Source organism: Vicia villosa, linkage group LG1 (genome assembly GCF_029867415.1).
Source record: "Vicia villosa cultivar HV-30 ecotype Madison, WI linkage group LG1, Vvil1.0, whole genome shotgun sequence".
NCBI classification, from domain to species: domain Eukaryota; kingdom Viridiplantae; phylum Streptophyta; class Magnoliopsida; order Fabales; family Fabaceae; genus Vicia; species Vicia villosa.
The window spans coordinates 207,858,347-207,875,810 of record NC_081180.1 but is presented as its reverse complement, the minus strand read 5'-3'; positions in this window follow the sequence as shown (position 1 = coordinate 207,875,810).

Below are 17,464 nucleotides of genomic sequence, written 5' to 3'. Positions count from 1 at the left end.
CAAGAGAATCTAATTCTTTCATCACAAACGATGTAGACACGATTATCTCTCCGAGATCTAATTCAGATACTACGAACGATACTGACACGATCAAATCTCAGAGATCTAATTCCATCACCACGAACGGTATGGACACGATCAACTACTTCTAAAGTCTAATTCATTTATTACGAACAGTAATGACACGATCAACATACAAACAACTACTTCTCAACACTTCAAGTTCAGATACAGTCTAACGTGAGACTCATTCTAACATGCAAAAACTTATCAAGACAGGTGGCATCGTTAAGCCCATCTCCGACAAAAGTCCCTACTTCAGCTAGGGCAAATTTCTTGGTATTCTAGTGTTCAATCCTCTTCCACCTTCAGATTCCGACCGGCATACAAACCACTCTACATCTTCAGGTTTAAGAAGATTGAACAGGGGCAGCTGTCATACCCCAAAATTTGCCCATACTATTTCTCCTATTCAAATTCAAATTAAGATGAAAGCTCGGACACACTCTCCTAAAACAAGGTCTCTAAACTAGGGTTTTGATCTTTTCAAAGTAAAATCGAGTTCTGACGATTCAAGTGGACGTCATAATCTCTCATATGCTTCAAAGGACCCTCATGACAACTTCCAAGCTCTGATTCAAAGGATTGCTCACCCAATGGCCCAAGCGATCAATAATCGACTAGTTGACCTAAAAGTCAAACTATGGTCAAATCACAGTCAAAAATCAACAATTCAAAAGGTTTCTAAATTAGGGTTTCTAGGTAAAAGTCAACCGAACTTTGACCAGCCATAACTCTCTCATACTTCATCAAAAATTCCTCAACCAAAGCCTATTCTCAAGGAAATTTCATGTTGGGCTCGAGGTCAAGAAATGCTTCCGCATAAGCGATATGAGCCAAAACATTACGGGTCCTTCTAAAAGATTGCAAAAACTCATCTTTTTCAAATGAAGCATACATGAACATGAAAGACTGAATTGAGATGAAACCAAAAGCATCACTTAGAAGACATCTTAAGCTTTCTAAAAGAGTCCTATAACACCTTTTAGAATCAAAATTGAGAGAGATTTGAAATGCGCAAGTTGGCTAAAAATGGTGAAAATGCATGAAACCCTAATGAGCAAAAATCATATTTTGGAGTAATGGGCTTTAAGACTTGGACTCTCCACGTGATCACAAGCTCATAAGAGGCCCATAAGCTAATTTCTATTTATTTTATGATTTTTATTTTATTTATTTTGAGTTTATTCACTTAAATTCAAATTAAATCAAAGAAAAAATCATGATTTAATGAAAAAATTACTTGATAAAATTTCCAAAGATTTAAAATCAATCTCCAATCAATCCAAGGGCCATGAAAAACGTGAAGAGATTTCCAAGGAGCAAAATTGGAAAGATTGAATATTATTTTCAAATCAAATTTCAATCTTTTCCAATAACGTGTTTCTTTCCATTCCTTTTGCCCTAATATGATTCATTATATATTCTCAAGCATATGGTCAGCAAACGGGACGAAAATTAGAGGAGGAGAGGCAGCCATTAGGGTTTACAAAGTGAAAAAATTCAAGGAACACTAGGGCAAAAGAAGAATTCTCGTGGCAGACCCTCTCCAGGACTTTTAAACTCTCCATCATGTTCAGAAGGCATCAAAGGTTAAGTAATGAACCAATATGAGGTCACATAACACGCAGGGAAGTGCATATCGTTATTTACTTTCTTCACGTTTTTTTCTTATGATTCGTTTTCATCTATCCATGATATTTTAATGTGGTTTGACGTCTTTTTTATGTTCATAGCATATAAAAGAGAGGATTGGAACTTTAACGTGGAAGTTTAAACGTGGGAATCAAGATCTACCATTATTAGGGCGTGATGGAGCTTCCCTTTCGTGCGCATATTTTGAGGAGTTTTTGAGAAAAACGATGGCCATATTCACGACCAGGAGTTGTTCTTAAGGTGATCTGGGCGCTTTCATGAGTCATTTAACGTGTTATTTGTTAGTTTTGATGTTGCAGAAAAAAAGAAGGAACTTCCGCAGCAAAAATCGCATATAAATGCGTAACTGAATCCGCAGGAAATAAGGTAGAGGATGATGAACAGTACAGCATTCCACACAGCGTCCCTTCATTGGCTGGTTTCCCTTGATGAGTCTCCCTCCACGCGTGGCTCTTCTCCATTCGCTGGTCAGCAATGCTCTCTCTCTCCTCACGCGTGCTTCTCCTTTATTGGATGGTCAAACAGTCAATCATCTCTCTCTCCCCTCACCATTGGCTGCAGCATGAAACAGGGAAGGCCCACGCTTGACTTTTTCTTTCAATTCCCATATAGTCTACTTGTTTTTTATATATTATTTAATTGTTGTTATCATATCAACTACTAATTGTAGCATGAATGGAAAGAAAGAGAGTTGGTAACCAAGTTGACTCAGGTTCGAATCTTTGCTGCGCCAGTTTAACTTTTATAAAGACTCTCTACGAGATCCAGTGCATACAGCCTTACGCGTGACCATGGTGCATCACACATATGGACTGTCCGATTCCAGTCAAAGGTGATCAAACGCTCACAAGTCTGCAAGTCCACCATAGCCCTCCAGACCACGCACACATTGGATCCAGAGCTAAGATTTCTAATTTTTTTTATATAATTAATTGCATATTCTTTATTTTGTTCTAAATCATTTATTTTGATGATTATAGATTATTATTAATTAATTAATTTTTTAATTATGTAAACAAATAAAGATCATATAATTATCATATTTAATCGAGTTTTCGATTTATTTTGCAAATTAACTTTTAATTATTATTAAAGCATTGAAATTAATTGTTTTATATAATTGTTTTTTTATTATTATTTTAGATTAGGAGTTAATCAATTAATCAGTAGATCTTTCATACACTAATCCTATTACTTTCATCCTCGATTTTCAGGTTATCGAGAATTTGACGACGATTCAAGTTTTTTATATAAATGTATTTGGGAATGTAATAGTTTAATAGGTTTTAATTTCCTTCCTTACTTTTCGCATACCCCCACAGGTGTTTATTGTAAATCCCCCATCCCTAAAACTGTAATAGCTTAGGGTTTTTGCTTTCCGCACTTTATTTTTCCGCATGATATTATTGCGTGGTTAGTAAAATAGGGAGTGACAAGACTAATTAATTGAACGGTAGCTCACTAACTCAAGATAAATATTCGAATCTAACTCACGTGATTGCTACACACACCCACCTCTAGGGTAACGCCTCTTGTTGCCTGTTGCCTTCGATTTCGATCAAATAGTCAAGTCCCTTCGAGCGTAGGGATACCTTAGCACATGCTGCCTACGAATTCAAATCATCATAGTCGCTCGGAATAAAAGATCATAGTCCCTTCGAGTTGCCTACGAGTAAAATGATCTTGTCCCTCGATGTTGCCTCGATTAAATGGTGATAGTCCCTTCGATTGCTAAGGTATCCTTACTGTTGCCTAAATGACTGTTATATCCTTCCCTTAGACTACCTGCCCTCTTTATGGTAGGGATAGTCTTATGGCGAATGATTTCTCGATGACCCTTCAAATCCAATTGAAAGACTTCCTGCCCTCACATGGTATGGATAGACCCTTTCAAACGAAAACTTAAAGAACACGAAAGACAAACGTAGGGTAGGTAGCTATTAATTGCTTGCTCACAATCAATTCAAAAACAAGTACTTTTCACACCTCCTATTTCAAAACAATTTTAAAACAAGGCTACGCTTATTTACAAGCTAAAGTCCTTAAACGAAATTTCTACTATTCACACACGACACATTTCAAACAATTCAAACAAACAAAGTGAGCTAAGCAATTAAGAGCCCATGGATAACCATGGATGCAAAGGGTGCCTTACACCTTCCCTTTGTATAACCTACCCCCCGAACTCAAAATCTTTCAAAGGTATTTTCCTGTTCTTTTAGCCTTTCCAATTGGATAAAATAAAAGTCGGTGGCGACTCTTGCTTACCGCGACATTTTTCGATTATAAAAGTCAGTTCACCGTATTACAGCTACATAGTATACAATACTGAAACTCTGGTTGTTGAGGAATCAATCAATATCAGATTTGATGATAAGCTTGGCAATGAAAAGCCAAAGCAGTTTGAGAATTTTGCAAATATAGAAATCTATAACTCAGATCAAGAAGAACCCAGAAGGAAAGTTTCAGAAGATCAAGTTGGTGCCTCTTTAGAGAATCTCAAAATCTCTGAAGAGCCAACATCCAGAAGATCTTCTAGACTCAATTTTTCTCATCCAGAAGGTGTTATCATTGGAAAGAAAGATGATCCTATCAGAACAAGAGCCAACTTTTGTTGATCAAGCTCTGGAAGATGCTGACTAGATAATTGCCATGCAAGAAGAGCTTAATCAGTTTACAAGGAATGATGTTTGGGATCTAGTTCCAAGACCAAAAGGATTTAACATCATTGGAACTAAGTGGGTCTTCATAAATAAGCTAAATGAGAAAGGTGAAGTCGTCAGAAACAAACCCAGACTGGTTGCTCAGGGCTATAGTCAGCAAAAAGGCATTGACTATACAAAAACCTTTGCACCAGTGGCCAAGTTAGAATCTATTCGCTTATTAATTTCTTTTGTCACTCAGAATAACATCACTCTGTATCAGATGGATGTTAAGAGTATCTTTCTAAATGGTTATATAGATGAAGAGGTATGTGTCCACCAACCTCCTGGTTTTGAAGACTCTAAGTCTCCAGAACATGTTTTCAAATTAAAGAAATCATTATATGGCCTGAAGCAAGCTCCCCGAGCTTAATATGAAAGATTAAGTTCTTTCCTTCTAGATAATGGTCTCACTAGAGGACAAGTGGATACAAATCTCTTTTGTAAAACCTTTAAAAAGGATATTTTAATTTGCCAAATTTATGTTGATGATATCATATTTGGAACATCTAATGCTACACTTGGAAAGGATTTTGCTAAGTCTATGCAGGCAGACGTTGAAATGAGCATGATGGAAGAACTCAAGTATTTCCTTAGGATCCAGATCAATCAAACTTCTGAAGGAACTTCTGTTCATCAAACCAAGTATGTGAAAGAACTTCTCAAGAAGTTTAATCTTTCAGAAAGAAAAGAAGCAAAGACTCCTATGCATCCAACGTGTGTATTAGGTAAGTAAGAAGGTTGATCAGAAGATCTACAGAGGTATGATTGGATCTCTTCTATATCTTACTGCTTCTAGACCTGATATTTTATTCAGTGTATGCCTTTGTGCTAGATTCCAATCAGATCCTAGAGAGTCTCACTTAATTGCTGTTAAGAGAAATCTGAGGTATCTGAAAGGTACTACCTTTGTTGGTTTAGTCTATAGAAGATCTGAAGATTACAACTTAGTAGGATTTTGTGATGCTGATTACGTTGGAGATAGAGTTGAAAGGAAAAGTACTTCTAGAAACAAGCCACAATTGCCCTCTCTACAACAAAAGCATAATATGTTGCTGCTGCTGGATGTAGTACACAGATGCTCTGGATGAAGAGTCACCTAGAAGATTATCAGATATATGAGAGTAACATTCCTATATTCTGTGATAATCTTCTGCTATTTGTTTATCTAAGAATCCAATCTTATATTCCAAAGCTAAACATCACTTCATTAGGGACTATGTTCAAAAGGGTGTTCTTTCTTTAAATTTGTGGATACAGAACATCAGTGGGCTGATATCTTCATAAAACCCCTTGCTGAAGATAGGTTTAAGTTCATTCTGAAGATTATCAGTATGGATTTATGCCCAGAATGAAAGGATGAGAAGATCTGATATATGGATTAGATTTGAAATGTTCATTTATTTTCTTATCAGATGTTTTGGATTTGTTGATAATTTAGATATTCTGATTCTGTTATTTCTAACGTTTCATATGTCTAACTTGATTCAGAATTTCTGTTAAAGCAAAACAGCTGTCACCATTTATTCAAGATGATGAACACATGTTCATTCTGAAGGGACAAGCATGCGTACAATTGATGAGACTCCGCCCTAGGTAACTGTGCAAATCATTTCAAATCTCACGTTATCTCTCCTAATGTCACTGAACATTAAATGAAAATTGATTCTCTGCATTCCGTAACTATTCATTCTCAGAATTTCATTGCATATTGTTTGCGTCCGTGGCTATTTAAACACATCTTATAATCATTTTTCTCTTTTCACGCATTCATCATTCATCTTGTTTATGCATTTCTGCCTCTTCTTCTCTCTATTCAAACACCCTAAATTGAGAAATCTCATAAGTGTTTCAATGGCTTCTCAACAACCAAATGTTGGTTCATCCTCTCATCAACAACTTCAAAATCAACAGGAACAACTTCTTGTTGCAAAGAAAACATGTTCTATTCCTTGGAATGAATTAGATGTTATCTGCGAGATGATGGTTGATTTTGATAACCTAGAAGCTCATGATATTCATGTGAAGGAGGTCATGTCCTTTCAAGGATGGCAAGCATTCTTTTAAGGATGTCAAGTATAACAGAAATACACTGCTATACTACATACAATCATATAAATCAAATCAACACAAAATTAGCATCAAAATTGTTGATCATACATACTTGTTATTCTGGGGTGACATTAATACTCCCTCTGTTTGGCCATAAAAGTTGCCAAGACAAGCAATACCCCTTTTTTTTAAAGAAATTTATGATTCCTCACAGATGCATACTCTTAACTTGCTTCATAAGTGTCTTCCTCGGTTTTTTTTCGTGGGATACGAACTGACTCTTCTTTTATTTTTTGAGTGTTTGAAAATCAAAGAGTCGCCACCGACTTTTATTTTATCCAATTAAGGAAAGGTTTATAAAAGAAACAGAAAAAGACCTTTAAGAGATTTTGGGTTCGGGGGTAAGTTATACAAAGGGAAGGTATAAGCACCCCTTTGTATCCATGGTTATCCATGGGCTCTTAATTGCTTAGCTCACTTGTTTGGATCATTTGTCTTGCTTTGAAATGCTTGTATGTGGTTTTAAATACCTTTGTAAATTAACTTTGTAATGATCCTTGTGCGGATGTAAACAAAGTGTTCTATCTTTCGAAAGATGTTTTGAAAAAAAGATTTTTAACTTCGTAATGATCCTTGTTTGGATATATACAAAGTGTTGTCTTTTTGAAAGTTTTGTTTTTGGAAAAACAGTGATATGTGAAACATTTGTTGTTTTGTTTAATTTGAGCAAGCAATTAGGAGATCTACCCTAAGTTTATAACGTTCTTGCCTATTTCTTTTAGAAAATTTTCTTTGACTGGATACGGAAAGAAATTATTTGAATTGCATTTGAAACAGTAGAATTGATTTTGAAAAGAGTAATAGGGATTACCCTAAGAGGTGCAAGTGTGATTGTGTTTTATTTTCAGATATTTTTGTCTTTGAAATTAGTGATCTAGCGCTTCAGTTATTATTCTTGTCATACACGGAATTTTATATGTACAGAATTTAAAGTGCGGAAAATAAATCTACGCTATTACATCAATTGTGCGAGAAATGTAAACTACGCTATTTACATGAATTTGACAACCTATACACTTATCTATGAATTTAAATTGCAATAAGATAAAGGGAGGTATTTTTGGATTTTTGGATGATTGATTTTAATTAAAGTTAATGCATAATTAATTTAATTAAAAGGATAGGAATTAGAAATAAAATATAAACCTAAAAAATTAAATCTAAAATAAGTCCAAATTGTGTGTCAATTAATTTTAAAATAAAATTAATTTTTTTTGGGATTTTTGAAATTGTTTTGGAAATTATTAAGATAATTAACATATAATTATACAAATAATTATACACATAATTTAAACTTAAAGAGAAAAATATTCTAAATATGTACAAAATAAATTTATGATATATAAACTTAATTTAATAAAAAGAAAATTTTTTTTCATGATTTTTTGATAGGTTAGAAATAATTAAAAGATAAATATAACAATATTATCTAATTAATTAAACAAAATATTTCAATTATGAAGAAAAATAAAATATTTTTGTATCAAAAAATAATATATTATTTTATCAGCCTAAAAATATTTTTTATTATATTTTTTTGATTTTTTAAACTATTTTAAATTAATTTTACAAAGAAAATAAAATAAAATGAAAAATATATAATTAATGATCAAGTGTGGTTGGCTGGAAGGTCTATGGTAAGGATGAGTATTCAGGCGCGTTGGATTGAGTGATTGGACTGATCTGATGGTGACCAAGCGAGGATGCATGACACATACAGAACCTGCAAAGCACTGAATCAAAAATTTAAAAGAAAACAAAAAACGCGCGCGCTCTGGCCTATAGAAGGGGGCCACGTCTCATCTTCTTCCTCAGGAAACACTTTCTACACCACTCATTTGCAGAGAGCTGTAAAAAGCTCTAACCTATAACACCTGTGCAACACGAATAGGGGTTAGACTCAATATAAATTTGGCGCGAGGTCATGGTTCGATTCGTCTAGTTCATATGAGTTTAATGGTACCACTTAGAACCTGTAATTTTGCCTAAATCATGAATCCCTCTTTTTGAACTCAAAAACCCTAAAATGGTAAGTGCCCATACAAGCGACCAAACTTCAATTAAAGCTCCAGAAACGTTCACAAGGTAACACCAATCATGAATATGCCATTAGAATTTATTTATTATGAGTGTATAATTGAAATTGAAAAAGTTTTTAAAAGTGCAAACCGTGGGTTATATGTACGTGTTCTTGAGGTTTCAAGGCTTGAAATTGATCTGGTTATGTTCAGTGGAGGTCAGGGAACGTGTTTGAGTGTTTAGTTTGGATTGAAATTAGCTTAAACTTAAAATTCGAATTTCAAATTTCTTTCAAAATTTCAAGTTTGATACAAGAGTGATACAAGCATGTGTTTGTTCTGAATTTGTGTCCCTATTCTTACTGAAGTATGCTAAGCTATTTATGAGCAATAGAAGTGCTTCAATCATAAGCTAACAATTATTGATGGCTTTTGAACTTTTGAATTTTTTAATATATAAAGCTTTGAAATCTTTGGCCATGGCTTCATTTTTCTTCAACCTCTTGCTCTTGGCCTGCTGTACAATCTCTTTGTTGCAGAAGTTAAGCCATCTTGGTGACTCAAGCTAAAGACAAAAGCTTTGGATAATTGTCTTGAACCATTTCCTTTTTTTAATTTAATTTTAAATGTAATAAAATTAAATAAAAAAAGAAACAAAAATGTCATGGGCCTAATGTTGGTCATGGGAGCCCTTTAACATCATTAGAAACATATTTGGATCATGAATGCTTGGCCTCTTTTGGAAAAAAAACATTTTTGATCAATGTTGGTTTCATGCATTTTCCCAAAAAATAGTCAACTTCAACAAGGCATATCTCCGTCAATTTTGATCATATGAAGGAGTTCTTGTACTTTTTAGAAACCTCAACATGTCCTCTACAAGCCACTTTGGATTTTTTTTTGCATTTGGAGAAGTTATCTTGATGTTACGGGCTTTGACAAAAAACCACTTTTTGTTGACTTTGAAAATGACCTGTAATGTCCGAGCTCATATTTTCCAAATGGTAAATCAAATGACCATGGGATCAATTGTATTTGAAATATAATTGAATTTCCTTCAAAACAAGCTTTGGTTGGAATTTTTTGAATGAACGAGGATAGAGTTATGGCCGGTCAAAGTTCAGTTGACTTTTAGGAGAAAACCCTAATTATGAAACTCAGGGTTTTGTTGATTTCTGATCTTCTCTTGATGAACTATGATCAACCATTGATCAAATGATGAATCTTTTGACAAAATATGGATGTTGACAAAAAATTTCATTTTTGACTGTCTGTTGACTTTTCGGTTAAACTGGTCGTCTGTTGACTGTTTGAGCTACTGATTGTGCGCCTGAGCGAATTGAAGTTTGAAAATTTGTTGGGTGGTACTTTGAGACATATGGAGGTCCATAAAATCCATTTGAGGTCTCAAAAAACTTGTTCTCCTGAAAAAAACAAAAACCCTAGTTAGGGACTGTTTGTGTAGGAGACAGTTAAGCGTACCTGATTTTTGTGCAGTGTTGAGTCTCTGCCGATCATGTGATTATCAGAAGACTTCTAGAACAAAAATCTTGGAATTTTCGAAATGCAAAAGATTGATTTGAATGGTGATACAAAACACGGAGAATCGTGCTGTCAGCGGGTTTACCTGTTAACTGGTTGTGCGGGAATTAACATAACAGTTAAAGTTAAAACTTAACAGTTAAAGTTAATTTTTTCTTTTTTTGCTTTTTGTTGTGTTAATGGTGAAAATTTATTTACCTGAGTTGTTAGAAAAACACAAACATAATAAATAAATAAAATATACTGTATGCGAACGAAATTACCGATAATAATCTTGAAAAACATTTAATGGATAGAAAAATAAATATTTAACTAGAAATAAACACACATAATATTATCTTGATAATTAAACGACAGTACGATAGATAGTACAATATTTAATACTGACAGTACGAATATTTAATGAACAGTATGACAAATATAATGAACGGTACATTATTTGAAAGCGAAAGATACGACAGACTTTAAAAATGACGATTAAAAACCCATACTATAAATAACAACATATAGATGCACGGGAGTGTAAGCAACCCAGGTCCGCATTTTTCAGGACTATGCAGACAGAAAAAGGACATGATCACCACCAAAACAGTGATGACCATAAGAAAAAACGTACCCATCCACTTTGCCATTTTTGCCGGGGAAGAAGAGAAAATAATTATGAGATAGAAGTTTGGGAAATGAGTGAAATTTGATGTGAGAATTTATGGAAAAAATGAGAGGTATTTATAGAGTGAAAAGAAGGATAGAGACGTTGAGGAATGAAGTGATACCGTACAAAAAAGGAAAATTTGAGTGGTAGTAGGAATTAAAAGAAAGTGTATGGTAGGGTTTGAAAAGAAAGATGTATGGAATAAAGTTAGGATTTGATTTGAAAGAAAGAGATTTGAAAAGAAGGGAAAAGATTTGAAAATAAAGGAAGAGATTTTGAAAATAATAATATAGTACAAAAATTAGTGGGAAACAAAAACTAATAATAATTTAATTGTTACCAGTACATTCTTAATCCCCGGACTCTACGCCTGCAAAAATTTAATTTTGTACCAATTACGTCAGTACTATTTATCTGCAAATAAATCTCAAATAAATAGCGTGCGTGAAGTGATAAACAGTACTTGGCGTTTGTGTAAGAATAAATTCAACAGCGAACCAAAATACCGTATAAGAAATATTCTAAAAACCGAGTATTCATAAAATCAGGATATTTATGAAATAAAATCCAAGATTATATGAAACTCCCAATTTTTAGACAGAAGTCTGTTGTTTTCTCTCTGAAAAAGATGCAGGCAAATGTTGGGGTATAACAGTTGCCCCTATTCAATCTTCTTAAACCTGAAGAGACCGATTGGAATCTGAATGTAGAAGATGATTGAATATTTAGATACCTTGAAATTTGCACTTACCTCCGCCAGAAGTGATGTTGGAATTTGCATTGAATGTTGTCTGAGAAATGCCATTGGCAGATCAAAACATTACCTGAGATGGGCTTTCAGATGCCATCTATCGAATGTGTTGATGGTTTGTTCATCAAAATGAATCCTTTGATTATATCTTGATGAAGGATTTGAAAACCTCTGAGTTGACCGTTACGGAACCGTCCGAGGTTACCGCTTTAAATCTTGGAGGCTGATCGTTACGGAGCTGTCCAAATTTTTTCCACTTTAGATTTGAATGTTGATCTTTGGGGAACCTTCTGAGGTATCCGCTTTAGATCTTTGAAGGTTGATCGTTGTGGAACCGTCTGAGGTATCCGCTTTAGATCTTTGAAGGTTGATCTTTGTGGAACCATCTGAGGTATCCGCTTTAGATCTTTGAAGGTTGATCTTGTGGAACCATCTGAGGTATCCGTTTTAGATCTGAAGGTAGATCATTTAGGAACCGTCCAAGGTATCGACTTAGATCTGAAGATAGATCATTAAGGAACCGTCCAAGGTAACGACTTAGATCTAAAGGATTTGAAGTCGTTTATTCGACTATAATATTGTCTGGAAGCGTCAGAATGAGTAACCATTAGACCGTATCTGCTTTGCTTGTTTTGAGTTGATAGGTGGTTCGGTAAGAGAGATCTCTTCAGAATGAATCTTTGGTTTGATTATATTTGAGAGGAATGCTTGTCTGAATAGAATCCAGGAGAATATTGCATGTGATTGAGAATAACTTGCTGAGGATATTCGTCCACCTGAAAAACAAAGTTAGTGACATGCAATGTCATGATGCATGTAATGTATATGTTGAGATTCTCAATATAAATGAGAACCGTGCATGTTATGTATGCGTTTGTCATGAAACATTATATGCTATGTATGAATATGTGTATGATGTATAATGTATGGACATGACTTATGCAATTTAGAGTGTATTAAACTTCTGGTTTGGCAAACAAATCCCTGCTTGTTATTTTGGAAACAAAGGCATTATGATCGTTGATGATCTTGGCTATCTTGTTCGAGCATACTCAGCTGGGGGAACTTCCTTATGGACCAGGATGCTCTATGGAGGGATCTTTGACTACTGCTTGAAGATGAAGGTAATTTGAAAATTCTGATTTTGATGCACCTTGAATGGGAATGAAAAAGATGTGTAATCCTCCGATGCACTATTTGATCAAACCTTGGTGTGGAGGATCACACCTTCTGGGGATAGTGATCTTGAGCAGCCCTGCTGGGGGAATAAGGTCTCTCGAATCACTTTGTTGGAGATAAAAATCTTATTAAGGATTCTACTGGAGGAACTTATCTCTCTTAGGGAACTTTTCTTCTGATGCTGGTTTCGCGATGATGTCCAGACGATTGGGACATTACCTGAATGCTATTACTGTTTTTCTTATAAACATCAATCATATTCAAATGCATATGTTCATTCAAAATTGTCATTGGGACATTTACACGCTCAAACAGGAAAAAAAATGAAAACATTGATTTTGAGCATGAGCTGTATTGATTTTAAAGAGAGCCATAATAGGCTAATTAGTACAAGGAGACAAAAATCCTAGTAGTAGAAAATTGTCATAAAACTGTGAAAAGTACTTATAAAGGTAAATAGCTATGTGAAAACAATCCAGTCAAGTTTCAATTCTGCTATTGCCAATCTGTCCTTGAGTATATCATCCCTCACTTGATGGAAGAAAATGATTGGGCTGATTAGTGCCTTTGATGTGTTGAACCTTGAAGGTGAGTGGGTAGCCAAACGGGACATAGTCGTACGCTTTATTCCCTAACTTTTTCCTAGGCTGCCTTTTCAGGTTTTCAGCCTACCGGGATTATCATTATTTATATAGTCTCTAATTTTTGCCTGGATCGCCCTTTCAGGTTTTTAATCCACCGAGACGCTCATTTTTGCCTAAGTCGCCCTTTCAGGTTTTCAACTTAGCGAGCTTTTCTTTAAGCGAAGTACTTTTTGACTATGTCCGCATTTACAGGGTGTGGGAAATCCTCGCCATCCATAGTGGTAAGCAACATGGCTCCGCCGGAGAATACCTTCTTGATTACAAATGGTCACTCATAAGTGGGAGTCCACTTGCCCCTGGGGACACCTTGTGGTAAGATGATGCGTTTTACGACCAAATCACCGGTTTGATATGCCTGACTTTTGACTTTCTTATTGAAGGCTTTGATCATACGTTTTTGGTACAACTGGCCATGACAAATAGTCGCAAGCCTCTTCTCATCAATCAAGTTTATTTGGTCCAACCGAGTCTAAATCCAATCGTCTTCGTCTAGATCAGCTTCTCTCATAATCCTTAGGGAAGGAATCTGAATTTCAATTGGAAGAACTGCCTCCATACCATAGAATAAGGAAAATGGAGTTGCCCCTGTTGAAGTACGCGCTGATGTGCGATAACCATGAAGAGCAAAAGGTAAAATCTCATGCCAGTATTTGTAGGTTACTGTCATCTTTTGTATGATCTTTTTGATGTTCTTGTTGGCAGCTTCTATGGCGCCATTCATCTTTGGCCGATATGGAGAGGAGTTATGATGTTTAATCTTGAACTGCGTGCAGAGTTCAGTAATCATTTTGTTATTTAAATTTGTGCCATTGTCTGTGATGATCCTTTCAGGGATGCCATACCGACAAATGAGATTGTGCTTGATAAATTGGGCCACCACATTCTTGGTGACAGAAGCAAACGAAGTTGCTTCTACCCATTTCGTGAAATAATCAATAGCGACCAGGATATAACGATGTCCGTTGGAAGCAGTAGGCTTGATTTCTCCAATCATATCAATCCCCCACATTGCAAAAGGCCAAGGAGCCGTCAGAACGTTTAATGGGACTGGAGGTACATGTACTTTGTCGGCATATATTTGGCATTTGTGACAAGTTCTGGAGTGATGATGGCAGTCTGTCTCCATGGTAGACCAGTAATAACCCACTCTTAAGATCTTTTTAGCCATTGTATGTCCACTTGAATGAGTACCAAAAGCACCATCGTGTATGTCTTCCATAATCTGTTCCGCTTCCTTCTTGTTCACACAATGAAGCAAAGTCGAGTCATGGTTGCGTTTGTACAGGATTCCATTACTTAGAAAGAATTTAGAAGCAAATCTTCTTAAAAACTTTCTGTCGTTAACGGATGCCCCTTCAAGGTATTCCTGGTCTTCGAGATATCTTTTTACTTCATGGAACCATGGTTTTTCTTCCACTCCTTCGGTATCAATCTCATTGCAATAGACTGGTTCATTTTGTCTGTAAGTGGTGATCATTGGCGCCTCATTGTCCCACCTGACTTTGAACATAGATGACATGGTAGCTAGGGCATCAGCTAGTTGATTTTCTTCCCGCGGGATATGTTCAAAAGTGATTTCTTCAAAGTAAGGAATCAAAATTAGCACATATTCTTTGTAAGGAATTAGATTCGGGTACTTCGTGTCCCATTCCTCTTTGACTTGATAAATTACAAGGGCCGAGTCTCCGTAGACCTCCAGGAACTTGATTCTCAGATCGATTGCAGCTTTGAGACCCAGAATACATGCTTCATACTCGGCTATATTGTTAGTGCAGTTGAAACATAATCGGGCAGTGAATGGTGTATGTCCTCCTGTAGGAGAAATGATCACAACTTCGATGCCATTGCCAAGCGCATTAGAGGCTCCATCAAAAACCATAGTCCATCGGGATCCTGGCTCGGGTCCTTCCTGTAACACCCGTATAATTTTATTATTAATTTAAATTGGAATATTTAATTAATAATTAGAATTATTAGGGATTTTGAGGAAATAATGAATAAATAATGGTTTAAGGCATTTGGGCCATATGAGGAAATAGTAAAGATGGGGGTGTAATTTAGTAAAGCTTTCACTAATCTCAATATTATTATTTTTCATAAAATAATTGGGAATTGGGAAACAAAGAAAAGAAAGAACGTGAAAGAACAGAAGTGGGAGCAAGGAACGTGAAGGAGAACTGTAGAGGGAGAGACCAAGAACCAAGACTTTTATCTGAGGTAAGGGGAGACTCTCCGTTTAATCTCTTTTATCGTATTATGGGTGATAGTATGGATTAGGAGTATGATTGGATCCATTGACTCTATATTCTGAATTTTCATCTGTGTTGATCATCGAATTGGACTGTTTATCCCTAATAACTGATAGATTTAGGGTATGATGAATGAAATTGATTATGGGATCATATGCTATGGTTATGGACGAATTCGTATGCTGTGTAGATGTGATTTTTCTGGTTTTTGGACCCAAAATCGTGGACTGGTATGAGTAAAAACGAATGGGTTTTGGACAGTTACGAATTCTGCAGGTTCTGGGCATTTTCTGGTGTTTCGCGTATGAAACAGTGCCATACGCGTATGGGATGAAGTCATACGCGTATGGGGGAAACTCCCAATGGGCTATACGCGTATGATACGCAGTTGCCCTATCCCAAATACAACGTACTGGTGTTTTGCGTATGGGAGCGTATGAGGATGCTCATACGCGTATGGGAGTTTTGAAAGAGGAAAATTACTCTGGTGATACGCGTATGGTAAGGCTGATACGCGTATGAGTTGGTTTCTAGGCCATTTTGAGTTCGTGTGAAATGCGTATGATACGCGTATGGGACATAGTGATACGCGTATGGATGCGTATGGGCATCATGATACGCGTATGGACGATGTGTGTGCAACTTTCTGTTTTTGTGATTTTTTTCTGGAAGGTTCAATGATGTGTAACTTTCGATTGGTATGCCTGTTTGTATACTGTTTGGTACTGTGTAAACCTTGTGATGTGATTCTGTGGTTTACTGATGTTTTAATTGTATTTGAATGATGCGAATATATATATGAACATGCTTGATGACGATGATGATGATGATGAAATGAGTATAGATGATGCTACTCATAGTATGATGACGAAGTATGTTATATATATGTTGCATGCATTCATAAACATGGGCTGAATCCTATATGATGAGAGGATTCAGCGAGGGGCAGAATTCCCATTGTGTGGAATTTGTGCTGGCAGGGCCGTATCTGGATGATGATAGATCGGTCGGTGGATGATTCCACTGGTGATGATTGGTACCACATGCATAGTGTCAGTTTCATACATGTGCATGATTTGTTTATAGCATGATGATATATGTTACATGTTGACTGTCTGCTTATCTGTGGATGTATAAATGATTGATTTGTCTGAATATGAAACAATTGGGTGAATGATATAACTATGATATGTTATTATTTATGATGCAATAACATTGGTTAACTGTGATGAGACTCACCCTTACTTGTTGTCAATTTCAGATTGAGGATAGCGGCGCGACTTGGTGAGGATTAGCTCATAAGTCGGTTTTTAGTTATAGTGTCGGTGTCATGCTCTGGTAGATGTAACACTGGGAACACGTTTGTATTGAGTTGATTATAACTCTAATTGGTTTTGTTGGTTGAGTCGGATACATTAATGATGAATGTTGACTCTATGTTTTTGATTCCGCTGTGTAAAACATGATTTTATTTAATGAGTTATAATTTCAGTTGTTTCAGTGAATGCATGATATGTACCGACGTATGTTTTCTTCACTTTGTGAAATTGTGATGCCTCTCTACATGTTACTCTGATTTAATAAATGTTATATTGTCGCGGGTTATTAGAGGGGTGTTACAATAGTGGTATCAGAGCATAGTCGGTCGTTGTGACCAGAGTCTTAGTGTCAGTCTTCTGTGTATGCGACTAATACGAGTTATTTGTCGATACTTTTGTTCTGATTAGGTTGTTTGTGTTAGCATAACAATGGCTGGAAGAGGAGGAAGAAACGACGATGCTATTGCTGAGGCTCTGGGCATGATTGCTGGTGTGCTAGGAGGGAATGCCAATGGAGCTGCGATTGGTGCTGACAGACAACTGAACAGTTTCCAGAGGAACAATCCTCCATTGTTCAAGG